This window comes from Quercus robur, chromosome 8, assembly GCF_932294415.1.
Source record: "Quercus robur chromosome 8, dhQueRobu3.1, whole genome shotgun sequence".
In the NCBI taxonomy this organism is placed as follows: Eukaryota; Viridiplantae; Streptophyta; class Magnoliopsida; order Fagales; family Fagaceae; genus Quercus; species Quercus robur.
The window spans coordinates 31,972,864-31,994,223 of record NC_065541.1 but is presented as its reverse complement, the minus strand read 5'-3'; the positions used below and the strand labels follow the sequence as shown (position 1 = coordinate 31,994,223).

The 21,360-nt window shown below is 32.7% G+C and overlaps 1 pseudogene; it reads left to right on the top strand.

Moving 5' to 3' along the window:
- The first annotated feature begins 2,183 nt into the window (after positions 1 to 2,183).
- LOC126696161 (LRR receptor-like serine/threonine-protein kinase FLS2) overlaps positions 2,184 to 21,360 on the top strand; it is a 51,138-nt pseudogene continuing 31,961 nt past the window's right edge.

The window sequence follows — 21,360 nt, the reverse complement described above, 5'->3', positions numbered from 1 at the left end:
GATTGGTGGCAACTTCACTTACCTTTGGTAATTCCCTTAAAATTTGGCCATGATTCCTATCACACCTCCAAAGGTAGGCAAATACCCTCCTCCACCGAGGAGAGAGCACCCAAAGCTCCGCATGAACAATTTCACAATCATCGAGAGGGGCCTCCAATGGGACCTGTGCACATGGGAGCATCACCACGGTGGGTGGTCAACGAAGGCCCTAGTGGTTCTCTGTTTTGTGTTGGGCGTTGACAACTTCCTTTATGGCACTTTGGTTGTCCAATGTCCTTTTTGGATGATGGGAATTTCTTGGTTCATTGAGTACCAATGTGTTTAATACTTCAAGAAACATGTTGTTCAAGTCTAGTATTAAACCCATGAAGATTGGACCAAGAAATAAGTAAAGAAAAGCTGTTCAATAAAGCTGGACAAATAGCTTGACACCTACGGACAGATAGCTCGACAGCTGCTCGACACCTCTCGACAGCTAGGCTATCTATCAAGCTCTTCAGTTGAGAGATATCGCAATCTCGACACCTCTTAATAGCTAGGTGGATCGATCGAGAAAGCTCTTGTCTCCTCAACAGCTTCTCGATAGATGTATCTATCGAAATTTAAAGCTTGACACCTCCCGATCGATCGAGATTACGGGAATTCAGATTTTCAGATCTAATTTTCAGCCCAAGTTTTTGTATTTGTTTAGGGTTTCTTTTCTCACAACCCTAGACCTATATAAGGCTTATTTTAGAGGCCATCACATAAGAGAATACAAGTAGAACATATGCAAAAGGTGACCGATGCCTTATTCTCTCTGAAAGAAGCTAATGCGTCTTTGCGCCTTAGGGTTTTGTAACCAAGTGCTTCTTGATCTTCATTGTGTTGATGTAGTGAAGAACTTTGCAGCCAACATCCTTCTTCAAGTTGGTGAGTAAGTCATGTACTGGGATTCGTACAAAGGAGTTAATCACGTATTGGGATCCGTGCAACAAACAGGGTGGCGTTCATATATTGAAGAGTTCAGAGGTTCTGAAGTGGTAAAATGTTTCTGCGTGAGTTCATCTATGGGGATTGTAGAGTCTAAGGACAAAGGTTTTGTACTAGATCTGAAACTTCTCTTTACTATAGTGGATTGCTTTTCGGGAAGGTTTCCCCCCAGGTTTTTTACTATGAAATTAGTTTGTTTCATTGGTTTTCCTAGGTCATCATATCTTGTCTTATTTATTTTTCCGCTGCATGATTTTGACATGATAATGATGTTTGTTTTTTTTAACAAGTTTTATTCATAATAAATCTAATTAACAACTTGAGTTTAAAACTTGTTAATTTTATCAATCGGGGTTTAAATTTCCCAACAAGTGGTATCAAAGCGGGTACACTCTGATTGGATTAATTTCCTGAGTGTGATCCTTGACCCTCGTTATCATGGATCATGGGCAATCTTTTTTGATTCCTCCTTTATTTGATGGAACTAATTATGTGTACTGGAAAGTTCGTATGAAAGTTTTTTTGCAGGCTCTAGGTGAATAGGTATGGCAAGCTATTGAAGTTGGCTAGATTATGCCAAAGGAAGCACCGGTAGATTGGGATGATGCAACAATCATAGCGGAAACTTTCAATAGTAAGGCCTTGAATGCTTTTTTTTTTAGGGTGACCAATGAGGAATTCTAGAAAATATCATCCATAGAAGTTACTAAGGAAGCATGGACCATTCTTGAGATCACCTATGAAGGTACCAAAGCAGTAAAGACTGTGAAGCTTCAAAGACTCACTAGTAGTTTTGAAGAAATAAGGATGGAGGAGAATGAGACCTTTGATGAGTTCTATGCTAAACTTAAGGATATTGTGAATTTTGCTTTCAATCTTGGAGAATCTATTGGGGAATCCAAAATTGTTAGGAAAATCCTTAGGTCCTTACCTGAAAGATTCCATGCCAAGATCACTGCCATTAAGGAAGCTTCAAGGACTTTGAAGATGAAGATGAAAGTGAAGATGAAGATAAAGATGATGATGAGGACGAGGATCTAACCTTCATAACTAATGAGATTATCAAGCTTCTTTAGTTCAGGAAAATGGATAAGGGTAAACCTCCTAGGAAATCTAAATCCTTTAGGAAGGGCAAGAATGAGAAACCCCTCATCCAATGCCATGAGTGCAAAGGTTTTGGTCATATAAGGATAGAGTACCCAAACTATCTCATGAAGGAAAAGACCAAGGAGTCAAAAGATAAAGAGTTGGTTGCTACCTGGAGTGATATTGAGAATGACTCTTATGATGACTATATGGGTGAATGTAGTCACGTTATGGCTTATGCTGCCTCAACCGATAAGGTGATTGTGGAGAGTGCTAGTGATAGTGAGGATTCTTTTGATAATGAAGTACCCAAAAAGATGACCGTTCAAGAAGCCTATAATAAGCTATGCACTGAATTTATAAAATATGAGAAGACTTTTCATCTTTGTAGAAAAGAGCTTAATGAGGTAAAGACTGAAAAAGCTGATTTGTTAGTCAAACTAGATGAGATTACAAGGTTAGTTGAGACTTTTATTATGGAGAACACCTCATTAGAAGAGAAGGTTAAGAATCTCAAGGTTGAGCTCAGTCAAGCTAGAACTCAAATAAAGAGGAGGTCTAGTGCAAAGCTTAATGAGGTCTTGAGTGCTTACAAGCCTAGTTCTGATAAGACTGGATTAGGATATGCTGTTTCCTCTAGCCCCTCCTCTTCCACGGCTTCTGGATCAAGGACTATCTTTGTGCCCCAATATGAGAAAGGTGATAAAGGTATGAAATCCAAAACTATTTTGGCTAATTCTAAATCCTTTGTTAGACCTCATGTTTGTCACCATTGTGGTGTTTCTAGTCACATTCATCCTAATTGCTTTAAGTTGTATCCTCATAAGCAAGTGTCCAAACGATCACAGGTTTCCTCTCAAGGACCTACACCTTTGTTTGGAGAGTTATTAAAAGCTTTGAGCTTTTTAACTCAATTTCAGGAGAATTCTAATTCTTCTATGTCCTTTAGTAGACATACTAGGACATGTGCCTTTTCATCTTCACGGCCAAAGACTCGTGCTGTGTGGGTGAGAAAGGAGCCTAAGACTTAATTGTCTTTTATGTTTGTCCTCTGCTTTAATTTTTTCTATCTAAAGTAGGACGCTCTGTGCTTGATTTCTTATTTTCTTTTGGAATCATGCTGTCATGCATTTACACCCTTCTATCATGCCTTCATGCATATGCATATTTCTTTCATGCTTTCATGTTGTTTGTCTATTTTTGTTTGGTTGTTTAGTCTTTATTTTGTTTGTTTTTCAAAATAAAAAGAGAAAAATACAAAAAAAGTGTGTGTTTTGTGTACATTGGTACTTGTGTACCTTGGATGGCCATTGAAACAAAGTCTTCTAAACTTTGTATCTTTTGTAGCTTAGATGTGAACTCTATGCACAACTAAGCAAGTGAGTTTTGTGGCTCTTGTTTGTGATGAGTAAGATTAAGTTATCTCCTGTACTTAACACTCGTATCACTCTTTTTGACGAGAATGACTAAAAAATCCTAAGAGAAAGGCATAAATAACCATCTCACCACTGTTGCCCGCCAATCATATTATGACACTTGTATGCTTCAGCATAGTAAAAGTGCAGTGTCAATGACATTTGTGTGCTTCGGCATAGCAAAATTGGAATGTCAAATGCTTACCATCATTAGGTATTTTCTTTTCTATCTCTTATATGTCCATGCATGATCTGCTTAAATAAATATATGCAAAGAAAATAAAAAGCAAAAATATCAAAAATGCTTTAAATATGATTGCAAGTGTGTATTCTAGAAGATGTGGGAGTTATAGGATGTATCTCGAAGGTGATAGTCTCCATTAAGCAGTTATGATTGTGTGTGAGTTAAAGTGATTTTCTTATTTATCAAATCGTCATAACATGTATACACTTATGCAATCTTGCGATGTTTTTTACACACAACACGCAATATTCTTTGCTACTCTTGATACATGTGCAGGTACAATGTGATGGTTTTTAGACCCCTTAAAAACACAATTGGATTAACTTAGGTAATTAGCCAAGTTGTTACTTAGTCCAATTTAACAAATCTAGGTTATCACAATCACAACAATCATATCATGCAAAGCAGCGGAAAGATAAATAACACAAAGATATGATCACCCAAGAAACAAAATCGATATAAACCTGGGGAGGATTTAACCTAGCTATCCTCAAGGTAAACCTGAATCCACTATCTTGAAAGAATCGAAGTTCATACAATAAAACTTACAAGCCCCCACGCTCGACTTCTTATTGCTACCCACCAGTAGAACTTACTGACATGACCACGTGCAAGCTCCGAATCCACAGATTCCTTCTTTCTTGGATTCACCACCAGATACAAGCACACCCGCTTGTGTTTCTTTAAGTTTCAATGGTAGCAACTGAGTTGATCGTCAAGGTGTAGATAAAATCTCCTCTTTGAAAACCCTAAGTTTGTGTAAAGGAAAGCTCCTCTAGATCTCACAAGAGATTTACACAAATAGCAATATGAGCAACAATACAACTCTCTAGCAACCAAGACTTTAGAGAGGTTTGGGTACAAAACCATAAAACCAAAAGAGGCACAAGAGACACTCTAATCTCTCTCTCTTTAGTCTCAAAAACGTGGCTTAGGGTTTCCTTTATATAGTGGTTCTCAAAAACCTAAAGAGTTACATCATATAGCTCCCACATCTCCTAGAAAACAAGCTTGCAATCATGTAAGTTTCTTGATTTGCCTCATATTGTACACACCAATTTTTATTTGATCAAAAACTTATTAAAATTGCCGGGATAATGTACACACCAATTTTATTTGTTTAAACCGAGGCTACACCTTATGTTCTTTTTGTGCATATGCTACACTTTCTCGAGCACAAAATTTTACGATATGCACTAAGGTGTTCATGATTGGCTAGTAAACAGTGATGAGATGGTTATTTATGCTTTTCTCAAAAGGTTCAAGTCCAACAGTCAAAGACATGTGACTTCAAGATCAAGACAAAGTGATCAAAAACTATAAACATCTCCCACACAACATGCACTACAAAGCTCAAACTAGTAAAGTGCAATAAAAGAAGCCCATCCAAGCTAAACAAAGTACATAAACATGTTATGTAAAGATAATATGGCCAATCCTTGATTATAAATCCAAGATGTGAAATACAAAACACAAGAATCTTTTTGGTAAAAAAAATTATGACCAAAAACAAAAAGTACACATTATGCTAAATGAATAATGCAAATGCAATGCATGACAGTGCTTAACTAAGCTATAGAGGGTACACAAACAAGAAATATCAATTTCTTAATTAATCCATGAGTACATGTACAGACTAGTACATACTCATACAAAATCAAAAATAGATTCGCACATATATAACACATACTATCCAAGTTTCTCCACAATGTCAAGCATGTTCTAAATCAAGAGAGAGATATCATAATTCATATAATCCTCAAGAAAAAATAAAACAAGACACAAAATAAAATATTTTTGTCTTTTTGAAAATTTTCAATGTTTTTGGATTTTAAAAAAAAAAAAAAAACAACCAAAAACAAAAACAAGACATGTCCACAAACAATTGAAAGAATTAAATCAGGGACAAGTCAGCAACACTCACCTTAAAGAATTTTTTCTCACTCATATAGCACGAGTCTTCGGCTTTGTAGGTGAAAATCCATGAGAAGCAGAATGTATTTGAGGGATTACACCAATCTTCTGAGAAAGACTAAAATCCTGCAAATTCCTTTCACAAGCCAACAAGCTCAAATTTTTCAAAAACATATGAAACAATTTATATGGACTTATGGCAGGAGAAATATCATCACATATCCTAGATTGATATACAGAATGCTTAAATTTCAATTTATGACAATTAGGACGAATGTGACCATGGATACCACAAAAGTGGCAGACAGGAACAAATTTAGGAACATTAGTATTCCTAGTGGGGTTTCTGGTCACAGGCTTTGGTTCTTGCCTCAACAAAGAACAATTTGGTCTAATATGACCAACAACACCACCAAGGTGGTAGGTAGGCACAAAAACAGATTTATTATGCTCTTTAACAGTAGGTTTAGACATAAGTTTAGAAACTTCAGCGTCTACATCAGAACTTTTAACTTTGTCTAACCTAGCAAAATAAGTCTTTTCTTTATTATTCCTCTTGAAAGGAGGGATATAAACTTTCTCAATTTTAGGCTTAAAGGAATCAGAAACACTTTTGTTAACAACAGCAGGCTTGGTACTAGCCAAATTTTCAATTTTAGCTTTAGATTCAACTAACTCTTGTTCCAAACTTTTCATCTTCTCATCTTGAGAGGAAATTTGATTTCCCAAAAATTCATTCTTTTTATTAGATTCATCTAATCTAAAAATCAATTCCTCTTTTTCAAGATTAGCCAATTTTAACTCTTCCTTGAATTTCTTAGCAATTTTCATAGATTCTAATAATTCCATACGAAGAGTTTCACAGACATCAATAAAATCAACAGAAGCATGAGCAGAAACATGATCAGAAAGAAATTTCAAATTATCCATGACAACAAGGGTCAAGGATCAGCTCTTAGATCAAAATATCTAAAACAAAAGAGCAACCTGCTTTGATACCACTTGTTAGTTTTTAGACCCCTTAAAAACACAATTGGATTATCCTAGGTAATTAGCCAAGTTGTTACTTAGTCCAATTTAACAAATCCAGGGTATCACAATCACAACAATCATATTATGCAAAACAGCGGAAAGATAAATAACACAAAGATATGATCACCTAGGAAACCAAATCGGTAAAAACTTGGGGAGGATTTAACCTAGTTATCCTCAAGGTAAACCTGAATCCACTATCTTGAAAGAATCAAAGTTCATACAATAAGACTTACAAGTCCCCACGCTCGACTTCTTATTGCTACCCACCAGTAGAACTTACTGATATGACCACGTGCAAGCTCCGAATCCACGGACTCCTTCTTTCTTGGATTCACCACCAAATACAAGCACACCCGCTTGTGTTTCTTTAAGCTTCAATGACAGCAACTGAGTTGATCATTAAGGTGTAGATAAAATCTCCTCCTTAAAAACCCTAAGTTTGTGTAAAGGAAAGCTCCTCTAGATCTCACAAGAGATTTACACAAACAGCAATATGAGCAACAATACAACTCTCTAGCAACCAAGACTTTCAAGAATGAAGTTACGGCTTGATTGATTTTACTCTAACTTAAAACTAAGTGAGAATGAAGCCAAAGTGGACTTTCAAGATCAAAGAAGAAGTAGAAAAATAGTACAATACAGGATTCCTAAGAGTAGTCAACTATCCATAATGGTTAGCTAATGTGGTTTCGGTACCAAAGAAAGATGGGGAAGGTGAATGGTATTTAGACATCCTACAATACCTCAAGGATGGATCATACCCACTATCTACAAATAAGAATGACCAATTGACCATCCAGAGGTTGTCTACTAATTACATTATTTGTGGCGAGAGGCTTTACAGAAGATCATATGATGGAATTCATCTCCTTTGTGTAACTACTAAGGAAGCACAGATTGAAGAGGTTCACAAGTCAAGCTATGGGCCACACATGAATGCACACATGTTGCCCAGGATGATAATGAGACAGGGTTATTACTAGATTACCATGGAAGCGACTGTGCATCTCATGTTCGAAAGTGCCATCAATGCCAAGTCCACGGGGATCTGAAATATATGCCACCCATGCCACTACATACTATGACGTCACCCTGACCATTCTCTACATGGGGAATAGACATTATTGGGAAGATTCACCCAACAACATCCAATTGCCATGAATTCATACTCGTAGCCATTGACTACATTACTAAATGGGTAGAAGTTGCCTCATACAAGGTTCTAAATTCAAAGAAAGTTGCTTAATTCATCCAGACCAATATCATTTGCAGATATGGTGTACCACATGAAATCATCTCAAACAATGGGTTGCATTTTAAGGGAGAAACAGAGAAGCTGTTACGATAGTTCAACATTCAGCACCACAAGTCTTCACCTTACCGTCCTCAAACCAATGGAGCAGTTGAGGCTACTAATAAAAATATAGGGTGAATCTTGAAGAAAAGTATAAAGAACTACAAGGACTGGCACCTACAGTTGCCCTATGCACTCTAGGGGCATAGAGCATCAATTCGATCTTCCACAGGAGCCACTCCTTATTCATTGGTGTATGGGATGGAAGCAGTCCTACCCATTGAGATGAGTGTCCATTCACAAAAGACAGTACTGGAAAGTGAAATCCCTGAAGCAGCTTGGTTGCAAAGTAGACATGATCAGTTGTGCATGTTAGATGAAAAGAGACTCAAAACCTTGTATCATATTCAAGGTTACAAGAGTAGGCTTAGGAAAGCTTTTGACAAGAAAGTGAGAACCAGAGATTTGAAGTTGGAGGATTTAGTGTTGAAGGAAATCCAAGCCTCGGTTCAAGTTGAAAACGGTAAGTTCAAGCAAAATTGGGCAGGCCCATACATTTATCAAGTAGATATACTCTGGGGGAGCAGTAAGATTAATGGATTTGGATGCAAACCCTTTTACTTAGCCAACCAACATGGATCAATTGAAGAAATACCACGTCTGAGTTGGTTGTAAATTATGTTATTTCCTTTCCTAGGTTTGACCAAAAAAAAAAAAGAAGAAGATAGGTTGAAAACCTAAAAGGGCAATCTATGCAAAAGGAGAGTAAAAAAGAAAAAGAAAAAGTGAGAGAGCCTGCTAGGTTGAAAACCCGAAAGGGCGACCTAGGCAAAAATTAAGGCAAATAAAAAAAAAATCATCATTATCAATGAACTATGTGATGACCTGATCTTTCCATCAATGGGGTACGTAGGCAACCATGCATTGGCTCAGTCACAATTCCCCACAACCCACCATTGGCCCATTAACCAAAATTACCAAAAATTCAACCATTTCGTTAAACCAAGACATTACAAAAAATCCAAAAGCCCAAACTCTAAACCAAAGCTTAAAATATTCCAAACCCCAAAAACCTACACTTTAAACAAAATCCCTAACCTGCAAGTCCTAAATAATTCCTAAACATAAAAGTTTTTACATCAACTTCTAAAATAAACATGTTCAAAGCCAAAAAATAAGGTCACTTTGTCTTAAGTTTTTTCCTTTTCTGTTGATCATTGATAGGTACTTTGTCATCATTGTCCCTTCTTTTGAATTTATATTTGTCTTCATCAGGATTTTCCTGGTTGTCTTTGAGCAATCTCAAACTAAAAAGATTTTTCCTTTTCAGTTGATCATTGATAGGTACTTTGTCATCATTGTCCCTTCTTTTGTGCAATGATCATCCCGATTGTCTTTGTCATCATTGTCCCTTTTTTTTGAATTTATAGTAGCAATCTCAAACTAAAAAGATTTTTGTTCTTTTTGTTTGCTTTTGGAAGTGATTTGTATCACCCATGTTTTTCAAAGTTTTTCAAGTTTTTTTTGTGTGAAAAACATGTTTTCTGGGTGTTTTCGTGACCCATTTCATATGTAAGTTCAACTAGGAGTTAAATGGTCCAAATTTCATGTTTTTAAACTTTGTATAGAGAGTTTCGCGACTATTTCCCTAACCTGCACACTAGATGCACTTTGTTGCACACACTCTAACACTTGACATGTTTTTACATTCACTTATGCTAGTTAAGTCCTTTTAGACATTTTAGCACACATAACATGTTCTTGTGCCTTTTTCATGCCTAGGTCTATATCATGTTCCATCATCCTTCGCATGTCATGTTTACTCTATGCTTTGTAGCATTTTTTTGTTTTGTCTTTCGTTTGAGCTTCATTTTCTCATTTATCTTGCACCCCTCATGCATCATCTTTACCCTTGTTCATATCTTCTTTTCTTTCCCTCTTTCCTCTTGATTGTTTTGTCTATTTGTGACAAAAAGGGGGAGAGTATACCGAAGAGTATACAGGTTTGTGTCATCATTTCTATATGGCTCATGTGCACACTCTTAGGGGGAGTAATTCTACCTCGTGCACATTTGTAGGGGGAGAAAATCATAGGGGAGATGCATATACCAAGGGGGAGAAGACATTCTTTTATGAGAAAACCTTGTTTTACTTTATGCTTGATTTATCATTTCTTTATGGTGCTTTGAGTTTTATTTAGTATCATCTATGCTTTGCTACTCAGCTCGTGCAAATTGTTTTTCTGCAGAATTTTCCAACTCATCCCAAGCCCGTTTGATGTGTAGGGTTTTATGTTTTGTCTTAAGTATAAAAGGAAAAACCTAGCCATATTTTGTTGTGGTTTGTTTATGCTGTGTATGTGAATCACTTATGAGATCTAGAGGTGTTCGCCTTCACATATACTTAGGGTTATCAAGAATCAAGATTATGTCAAGAGCTTGATGATTGATTCGGTTGCTGCATAATGAGCTTAAGATACACAAGTGGGAGTACTTGTGCTTACTATGAATCCAAGAAATAAGTAGTCACTGAACACAGGTCTGTCACGTGGTTGTGGTAGTAAGTTTCCTACTCGAGGTAACAATAGGATGTTAATGGTCTAAGTCACTATTGTGTAAACTTCAATTCTTTCATAGTGGATCTATTTTACCTTGAGGATAGCAAGGTTAAATCCTCCCCAGGTTTTTTACCAGTTTGGTTTTCTTGGGTTATCATATCTTTGTGTTATTTATTTTCCATACTTTACAATGATATGATCTATTTGTATTAACCTAGATTTGAATAATTTGACTAAGTAATCACTTGGCTAATTAACTAAGTTAATCTAGTTGTGTTTTAAGGGATCTAAAAACGTACAAGTGGTATCAGAGTAGGTTAGCTCTTGTGTTAGATCTTTTGATCTAAGAGTTGATCATTGATTCCTGTTATCATGGATAATTTTAAGTGTCTTACTACTTTTTATTGTCATGATTTGAATAAAATGGACACTATTGTTTCAGTTGATCTTTTTGAGGCTTGTGAAAGGAATTTGCAGGATTTCAATCTTTCTCAGAGGATTGGTGTAATCCCTCAAATACACTCTGCTTCTCATAGATTTTCACCTACAAAGCCGAAGACTCGTGCTATATGGGTGAGAAAAAAGTTGCTAAGGTGAGTATTGCTGACTTGTCCCTGATTTAATTCTTTCAATTAATTGTGGACATGTTTTCTTTTAATTTTTGGTTGTTTTATTTTCTTAGGTTGCTTTATTTATTTATTTTTTTAAAATCCAAAAACATTGAAAAATTTCAAAAAGACAAAAATATTTTATTTTGTGTCTTGTTTTATTTGTTTTGAGGATTACATGAATTATGATATCTCTTTCTTGATTTATAACATGCTTGACATTGTGGAGAAACTTAAATAATATGTGTTATATAAGTACTAAACTATTTCTGATTTTGTATGAGTATGTACTAGTTTGTACATGTACTCAATGATTAATTAAGAAATTGATATTTCTTGTTTATGTACCCTTTATAGCTTAGTTAAGCACTATCATACATTGCATTTTTAATCATATACATAATGTGTGCTTTTAGTTTTGGTCATAATTTTTTTTTTAAACCAAAAAGATTTTTGTGTTTTGTATTACATATCATGGATTTGTAATCAAGGTTGGCCTATTATCTTTACATAACATGTTGTGTACCTTGTTAAAAACCATGGGAACTACTTGATTTTTTTTTTAGAAAGTTTTAACCTATGGCGTCCATTTCTAATAATAGCTCTTTTATCATCAGACCAAGACACCAATTGGTTTTTGGTGTCAGCGGGGATTCAACCCCAGATTTCTTATTCAACCATCAGAGACTTTACCAGTTGAGCTAACTGAAACCCAAAGGTCCCACTTGATTAGAAAACACTTAAACAGTCTTCTCTCTCTGTCACGTCTCTAGCACTTTTTTCTCTCACTATCTCCTTCAATTCACACTTGCTTCCCTTAATGTCTCAAGTCAATGATTTCTTCCATCGATCTAAACAAATAGAATCCAAGAAAATTTCCACATCTCATAGCTCTTCTTAAAATTCTAACGATTTTTTCTTCTTGTATTAGTGAAGATCTTTTTATTTAAAAAAATTTAAGAGGAAAGGGCATGTCAACAAGGAGAACAAAAGAACAAACTGAACAAGTAAGGATATTTTCCACTCAATCAGAACCCATGAAAAAGTTCCACATCTCACAGCTCGTTTTGAAATTTCACATGGTTTCGTTTCCTGTATCAGTGAAGAGATATTATTTGAAAAATCAATGAGAAAATGGCATGTCAATAGTGAAAACAAAACCCATGAAATTTCTCACCTATGAAATTTCACCTGGGTTTTATTTTCTAGAACCATCGAGAGAGAGGGTCGAGCAATGGGTTTTGAGGACACAAAAAAGAAAAGAAAAGAAAGATGGAGCAATAGAGGAGAAAAGAAAAGAGAGAAGGAAAGGGTGTGCATTGGTAATGAGGGAGTTTCCCTCTCTTCCAATAAAATAAATATGCTTTTACTGTGCTTGTAAAATTTTTTTAAAAAAGCAAACACATACCAAACATAATTATCCTTTTTTATATTTTAAAATATGTTATTTGAAACAGGGTACCAAACACCTTTTTTGCATTATGAATACTTTAAACACGTGTTTTAACAACACTTTTTAAACTATAGTTTTCTCGTTATTTTGAACAACGATACTTGAACTTGATGATTCAATTTCATATATCTACCACTTTGGAGGGGGGAGGTGTTGTTAGAGAAATTAGCTTGATTGTTCTCTAGAACATGCATGACCCTAGAATAGATAAAAACTTATATTGTATAAATCAACAAATTTCATCATATTATGTCAATGATTTAAAGTAAAAGAGTATGGAAGAAAATGTGCAAATATAGAGTTTAATGCTAATTTTTTAGCTTTTTGAATAATTGAAGATTTACTAATCTTTAATTGTGCCCTTATTACATTTATTAACAGGATCCTTGATTTATTTTTCTTGTATAATAGGATATCCTGAGAATTACAATTTATTCCGAAATACAACTTAAAGGGTTGAAGTTAATGCAACAAGTTTTCATTTTGTCCTTCCAAGTGATTATTGAAGACTTTATCTACAAATTCTTGTTTAGCGGGGGGATCACAAAAACACAACTTCAAAACCTGGTGGCAATAACAATATCGTGGATCACTGCACTCTTTAACAGTATTGCATTTAACTTGTTTAAGTCCTTCAACATCCCACTTAGAACCAGCAATTATTGTATTTGTTAATGATTGCATTATATAAATTTTATTTAACTAGGAAACATTTAAAATCATTAAAATTATAAAATGGTGCCACTATACTAGTTATATATATATATAAAACAAGGTATCGTTGTACATAAAAAAAAAATGAATAAATAAAATCGAAAAAATTAATCACTTATGTGAATGATAACTAATGTTAATTTTTTTAATCCAAATATTATGCATTTTTCTAATCTTTGTTAGAAACACTAATGTTCATTTACTCTCTTAAATGAGTAAAGATTAAATAATTGTATACAAAATTGTTTATTTAAATGTAGAATAATGTGAGTAAGAGGGAATCTCAATTTTACTTGAGTGAATGAATTAAAACTTTTTATCCTATGACACAGACTTGAATACTGATTAATTTTGCATATATATATATATATATATAAAACAGTAAAATTACCATTCATTTTTTGCGATGAATAGAAGTATATATTTCTTAATTTTTACAAAAATTTATATCATACTAGAGGTACCAAACCTATTTAAAATACTGAATTATTTCAAAGTTTATAATTATTTGCAAGGACAATAAGGTCATATAGTACTATATACATATAAGAAAAAAAAAATTAAGTAAAAATATAGGATGAGATTCATACAGGAGCCAAGAAATAAGAGGGCAATTATAAAAGCCAACTTGAAGGAATATTTCTCCATCTCTTATGTCTTTGTGTATACAATTGCTAAGCTCTTTTTTTTTTCTTTTTTTCTTTTTATGTGTGTGTGTGTGTGTGTGTGTGTTTACTTTTGCACCCTTACTGTTGATGTTCTTCTGCATACATGTATATATAGGAGACATCTTTGGCCAAACAAAATTAGAAATCTATAAATTTTGAATTTCAAGGAAAGATCTTTATACGAACAAATTTAGAAATCTATGAATTTCAGATTTTTCTTGATTTCTAAAAATTAATGACACATTTAGAGGGTATGTATTCTTGATTAATAGGAAGTTGTTATTAATTATATATATTCTTAATAAATGGTATATGACTTCCTCTATACAAAATAGGAAGTGCTATTATAATACATATTTTTTTTAATAATTGCATAGCATGTAGTCCAGTAGTATACTAGTATGTGTTGTCCATGACTTCCTCTATCTGATTATGTATTCTCCAGCTTCAGATTTGTTTTGTGTTATTTTATTTTGTTTTTGTTTTTGTTTTTGTGTTTTTTTTTTTTTTTTTTTTGGATAAAATCCAACCTGATTATGTTATACTCATTAAAAATTAAATAAATAATATCGGCGAAAACTTTTGGGTTGGGTAGGGTCGGATACCCATTACCCCACGGGTTTGGTCATCCCTAATTGGAGCCCATTTTTTTGAAGCTTACCATTGACCGCAATAATTGCTCAACTGAATCATTAAACAATTATTGCACAATTATTACCTAAAAATTCCCCTTTCTTCACCTTTCACCTATCAATATTCGTTTACAGCAGAATCAAAAACATTATAGGGTGATATAGAGGTTTTGAAGGAGCTGAAGAACGGGTTGGACCCTAACTTAGTAAGTCCAAGCTCATGCATTAATCGTGCGTTTAGGATTGCTTAAAAGCCATATTTTTTAAGTATTCAACTTATGTTTGCTACTATTCATAGTTCTCATTTGTTGGGTTAAGATAGTTTGACCCCGGTTAATTAATTCAATTACCCAAGTTGATTAATTAGGTTCAATTTTATGCAAATCGTGAAAGCACCAACAAATCACCAAAAATACTAAGTGCAGCGGAAAATAAATTAGACACAGTGATTTGTTAACAAATGGGAAAAACCTCGCAAGGCAAAAACCCCACCAGGTGATTTTAAGGTCACCACTCCCAAGAATCCACTAATTAACAATCAAGTGGTTACAAGTATAAGGAATTTTACCAACAGATAGTTTTTAGACCCCTTAAACAATTGATTTTAACCTAGGTAATTAACCAAGTTGTTACTTAGTCCAATTTGACAGTTTTTAGACCCCTTAAACAATTGATTAAACAAAAGAACAAACTGAACAAGTAAGGATATTTTTCACTCAATCAGAACCAATGAAAAAGTTCCACATCTCACAGCTAGTTTTGAAATTTCACATGGTTTCTTTTCCTGTATCAGTGAAGAGATTTTATTTCAAAAATCAATGAGAAAATGGCATGTCAATAGTGAAAACAAAACCCAAGAAATTTCTCGCCTTTGAAATTTCAACCGGGTTTTAATTTCTAGAACCATCGAGAGAGAGGGTCGAGCAATGGGTTTTGAGGACACAAAAAAGAAAAGAAAAGAAAGATGGAGCAATAGAGGAGAAAAGAAAAGAGAGAAGGAAAGGGTGTGCATTGGTAACGAGGGAGTTTCTCTGTCTTCCAATAAAATAAATATGCTTTTACTTTGCTTGTAAGATTTTTTTTAAAAAAGCAGACACATACCAAACATAATTATCCTTTTTTATATTTTAAAACATGTTATTTGAAACAGGGTTCCAAACACCTTTTTTGCATTATGAATACTTTAAACACGAGTTTTAACAACACTTTTTAAACTATAGTTTTCTCGTTATTTTGAACAACGATACTTGAACTTGATGATTCAATTTCATATATCTACCACTTTGGAGGGGGTAGGTGTTGTTAGAGAAATTAGCTTGATCGTTCTCTAGAACATGCATGACCCTAGAATAGATAAAAACTTATATTGTATAAATCAACAAATTTCATCATATTATGTCAATGATTTAAAGTAAAAGAGTATGGAAGAAAATGTGCAAATATAGAGTTTAGTGCTAATTTTTTAGCTTTCTGAATAATTGAAGATTTACTAATCTTTAATTGTGCCCTTATTACATTTATTAACAGGATCCTTGATTTATTTTTCTTGTATAATAGGATATCCTGAGAATTACAATTTATTCCGAAATACAACTTAAAGGGTTGAAGTTAATGCAATAAGTTTTCATTTTGTCCTTCCAAGTGATTATTGAAGACTTTATCTACAAATTCTTGTTTAGCGGGGGGATCACAGAAACACAACTTCAAAACATGGTGGCAATAACAATATCGTGGATCACTGCACTCTTTAACAGTATTGCATTTAACTTGTTTAAGTCCTTCAACATCCCACTTAGAACCTGCAATTATTGTATTTGTTAATGATTGCATTATATAAATTTTATTTAACTAGGAAACATTTAAAATCATTAAAATTATAAAATGGTACCACTATACTAGTTATATATATATATAAAACAAGGTATCGTTGTACATAAAAAAAAACAAATGAATAAATAAAATCGAAAAAATTAATCACTTATGTGAATGATAACTAATGTAAATTTTTTTAATCCAAATATTATGCATTTTTCTAATCTTTGTTAGAAACACTAATGTTCATTTACTCTCTTAAATGAGTAAAGATTAAATAATTGTATACAAAATTGTTTATTTAAATGTAGAATAATGTGTGTAAGAGGGAATCTCAATTTTACTTGAGTGAATGAATTAAAATTTTTTATCCTATGACACAAACTTGAATACTGAATAATTTTGCATATATATATATATATATAAAACATTAAAATTACCATTCATTTTTTGCGATGAATAGAAGTATATATTTCTTAATTTTTACAAAAAGTTATATCATACTAGAGGTACCAAACCTATTTAAAATACTGAATTATTTCAAAGTTTATAATTATTTGCATGGACAATAAGGTCATATAGTACTATATACATATAAGAAAAAAAAAATTTAAGTAAAAATATAGGATGAGATTCATACAGGAGCCAAGAAATAAAAGGGCAATTATAAAAGCCAACTTGAAGGAATATTTCTCCATCTCTTATGTCTTTGTGTATACAATTGCTAAGCTCTTTTTTTATTTTTTTTCTTTTTTGTGTGTGTGTGTGTGTGTGTGTGTTTACTTTTGCACCCTTACTGTTGATGTTCTTCTGCATACATGTATATATAGGAGAGATCTTTGGCCAAACAAAATTAGAAATCTATAAATTTTGAATTTCAAGGAAAGATCTTTATATGAACAAATTTAGAAATCTATGAATTTCAGATTTTTCTTGATTTCTAAAAATTAATGACACATTTAGAGGGTATGTATTCTTGATTAATAGGAAGTTATTATTAATTATATATATTCTTAATAAATGGTGTATGACTTCCTCTATACAAAATAGGAAGTGCTATTATAATACATATTTTTTTTAATAATTGCATAGCATGTAGGCCAGTAGTATACTAGTATGTGTTGTCCATGACTTCCTCTATCTGATTATGTATTCTCTAGCTTCAGATTTGTTTTGTGTTATTTTGTTTTGTTTTTGTTTTTGTTTTTGTGTTTTTTTTTTTTTTTTGGATAAAATCCAACCTGATTATGTTATACTCATTAAAAATTAAATAAATAATATCGGTGAAAACTTTTGGGTTGGGTAGGGTCGGATACCCATTACCCAACGGGTTTGGTCATCCCTAATTGGAGCCCATTTTTTTGAAGCTTACCATTGACCGCAATAATTGATCAACTGAATCATTAAACAATTATTACCTAAACCTTTCACCTGTCAATATTCGTTTACAGTAGAATCAAAAACATTATAGGGTGATATAGAGGTTTTGAAGGAGCTGAAGAACGGGTTGGACCCTAACTTAGTGAGTCCAGGCTCATGCATTAATTGTGCGTTTAGGATTGCTTAAAAGCCATATTTTTTAAGTATTCAGCTTATTTTTGCTACTATTCATAGGTCTCATTTGTTGGGTTAAGATAGTTTGACCCCGGTTAATTAATTCAATTACCCAAGTTGATTAATTAGGTTCAATTTTATGCAAATCGTGAAAGCACCAACAAATCACCAAAAATACTAAGTGCAGCGGAAAATAAATTAGACACAGTGATTTGTTAACAAATGGGAAAAACATCGCAAGGCAGAAACCCCACCAGGTGATTTTAAGGTCACCACTCCCAAGAATCCACTAATTAACAATCAAGCGGTTACAAGTATAAGGAATTTTACCAACTGATAGTTTTTAGACCCCTTAAACAATTGATTTTAACCTAGGTAATTAACCAAGTTGTTACTTAGTCCAATTTGACAGTTTTTAGACCCCTTAAACAATTGATTAAACAAAAGAACAAACTGAACAAGTAAGGATATTTTCCACTCAATCAGAACCAATGAAAAAGTTCCACATCTCACAGCTAGTTTTGAAATTTCACATGGTTTCTTTTCCTGTATCAGTGAAGAGATTTTATTTCAAAAATCAATGAGAAAATGGCATGTCAATAGTGAAAACTAAACCCAAGAAATTTCTCGCCTTTGAAATTTCAACCGGGTTTTAATTTCTAGAAGCATCGAGAGAGAGGGTTGACCAATGGGTTTTGAGGACACAAAAAAGAAAAGAAAAGAAAGATGGAGCAATAGAGGAGAAAAGAAAAGAGAGAAGGAAAGGGTGTGCATTGGTAATGAGGGAGTTTCTCTCTCTTCCAATAAAATAAATATGCTTTTACTTTGCTTGTAAGATTTTTTAAAAAAAAGCAGACACATACCAAACATAATTATCCTTTTTTATATTTTAAAATATGTTATTTGAAACAGGGTAACAAACACCTTTTTTGCATTATGAATACTTTAAACACGTGTTTTAACAACACTTTTTAAACTATAGTTTTCTCGTTATTTTGAACAACGATACTTGAACTTGATGATTCAATTTCATATATCTACCACTTTGGAGGGGGGAGGTGTTGTTAGAGAAATTAGCTTGATCGTTCTCTAGAACATGCATGACCCTAGAATAGATAAAAACTTATATCGTATAAATCAACAAATTTCATCATATTATGTCAATGATTTAAAGTAAAAGAGTACGGAAGAAAATGTGCAAATATATAGAGTTTTATGCTAATTTTTTAGCTTTTTGAATAATTGAAGATTTACTAATCTTTAATTGTGCCCTTATTACATTTATTAACAGGATCCTTGATTTATTTTTCTTGTATAATAGGATATCCTGAGAATTACAATTTATTCCGAAATACAACTTAAAGGGTTGAAGTTAATGCAACAAGTTTTCATTTTGTCCTTCCAAGTGATTATTGAAGACTTTATCTACAAATTCTTGTTTAGCGGGGGGATCACAGAAACACAACTTCAAAACCTGGTGGCAATAACAATATCGTGGATCACTGCACTCTTTAACAGTATTGCATTTAACTTGTTTAAGTCCTTCAACATCCAACTTAAAACCTGCAATTATTGTATTTGTTAATGATTGCATTATATAAATTTTATTTAACTAGGAAACATTTAAAATCATTAAAATTATAAAATGGTGCCACTATACTAGTTATATATATATAAAACAAGGTATCGTTGTACATAAAAAAAAAAATGAATAAATAAAATCCAAAAAATTAATCACTTATGTGGATGATAACTAATGTTAATTTTTTTAATCCAAATATTATGCATTTTTCAAATCTTTGTTAGAAACTGTAATGTTTATTTTCTCTCTTAAATGAATAAAGATTAAATAATTGTATACAAAATTGTTAACCTAAATGTAGAATAATGTGAGTAAGAGCGAATCTAAATTTTACTTGAGTGAATGAATTAAAATTTTTTATCCTATGACACAGACTTGAATAATGAATAAATTTGCATATATATATATATATAAAACATTAAAATTACCATTCATTTTTTGTGATGAATAGAAGTATATATTTCTTAATTTTTACATAAATTTATATCATATTAGAGGTACCAAACCTATTTAAAATACTGAATTATTTCAAAGTTTATAATTATTTGCAAGAACAATAAGGCCATATAGTACTATATACATATAAGAAAAAAAAAAATTAAGTAAAAATATAGGATGAGATTCTTACAAGAGCCAAGAACTAAGAGGGCAATTAAAAAAGCCAACTTGATGGAATATTTCTCCATCTCTTATGTCTTTGTGTATACAATTGCTAAGCTTTTTTTTTTTTTGGTTTACTTTTGCACCCTTACTGTTGATGTTCTTCTACATACATGTATATATAGGAGAGAGCTTTGGCCAAACAAAATTAGAAATCTATAAATTTTGAATTTCAAGGAAAGATCTTTATACGAACAAATTTAGAAATCTATAAATATCAGATTTTTCTTGATTTCTAAAAATTAATGACACATTTAGAGGGTATGTATTCTTGATTAATAGGAAGTTGCTATTAATTATATATATTCTTAATGAATGGTATATGACTTCCTCTATACAAAATAGGAAGTGGTATTATAATACATATTTTTTTTAATAATTGCATAGCATGTAGACCAGTAGTATACTAGTATGTGTTGTCCATGACTTCCTCTATCTGATTATGTATTCTCCAGCTTCAAATTCGTTTTGTGTTATTTTGTTCTGTTTTTGTTTTTGTTTTTGTGTTTTTGTGTGTGTGTGTGTGTGTGTGTGTGTGTGTTTTTTTTTTTTTTTTTTTTTTTTTTTTTTTTTTTTTTTTTTTTTTTTTTTTTTTTTTTTTTTTTTCGAGTTTGGATAAAATCCAACCTGATTATGTTATACTCATTAAAAACTAAATAAATAATATCGGCTGAAACTTTCGGGTTGGGTAGGGTCGGATACCCATTACCCAATGGGTTTGATCATCCTTAGTTGGAGCCCTTTTTTTGAAGCTTACCATTGACCCCAATAATTGCTCAACTAAATCTTTAAACAATTATTACCTAAAAATTCCCCTTTCTTCTCCTTTCACCTACCGATATTCGTTTACAGCAGAATCAAAAACATTTTAGGGGGATATAGAGGTTTTGAAGGAGCTGAAGAATCGGTTGGACCCTAACTTAGTGAGTCCAGGCTCATGCATTAATTGTGCGTTTAGGATTGCTTAAAAGCCAGATTTTTTAAGTATTCAACTTATTTTTGCTACTATTCATAGGTCTCATTTATTGGGTTAAAATAGTTTGACCTCGGTTAATTAATTCAATTATCCAAGTTGATTAATTAGGTTCAATTTTATGCAAATCGTGAAAGCACCAACAAATCACCAAAAATACTGAGTGTAGTGGAAAATAAATTAGACA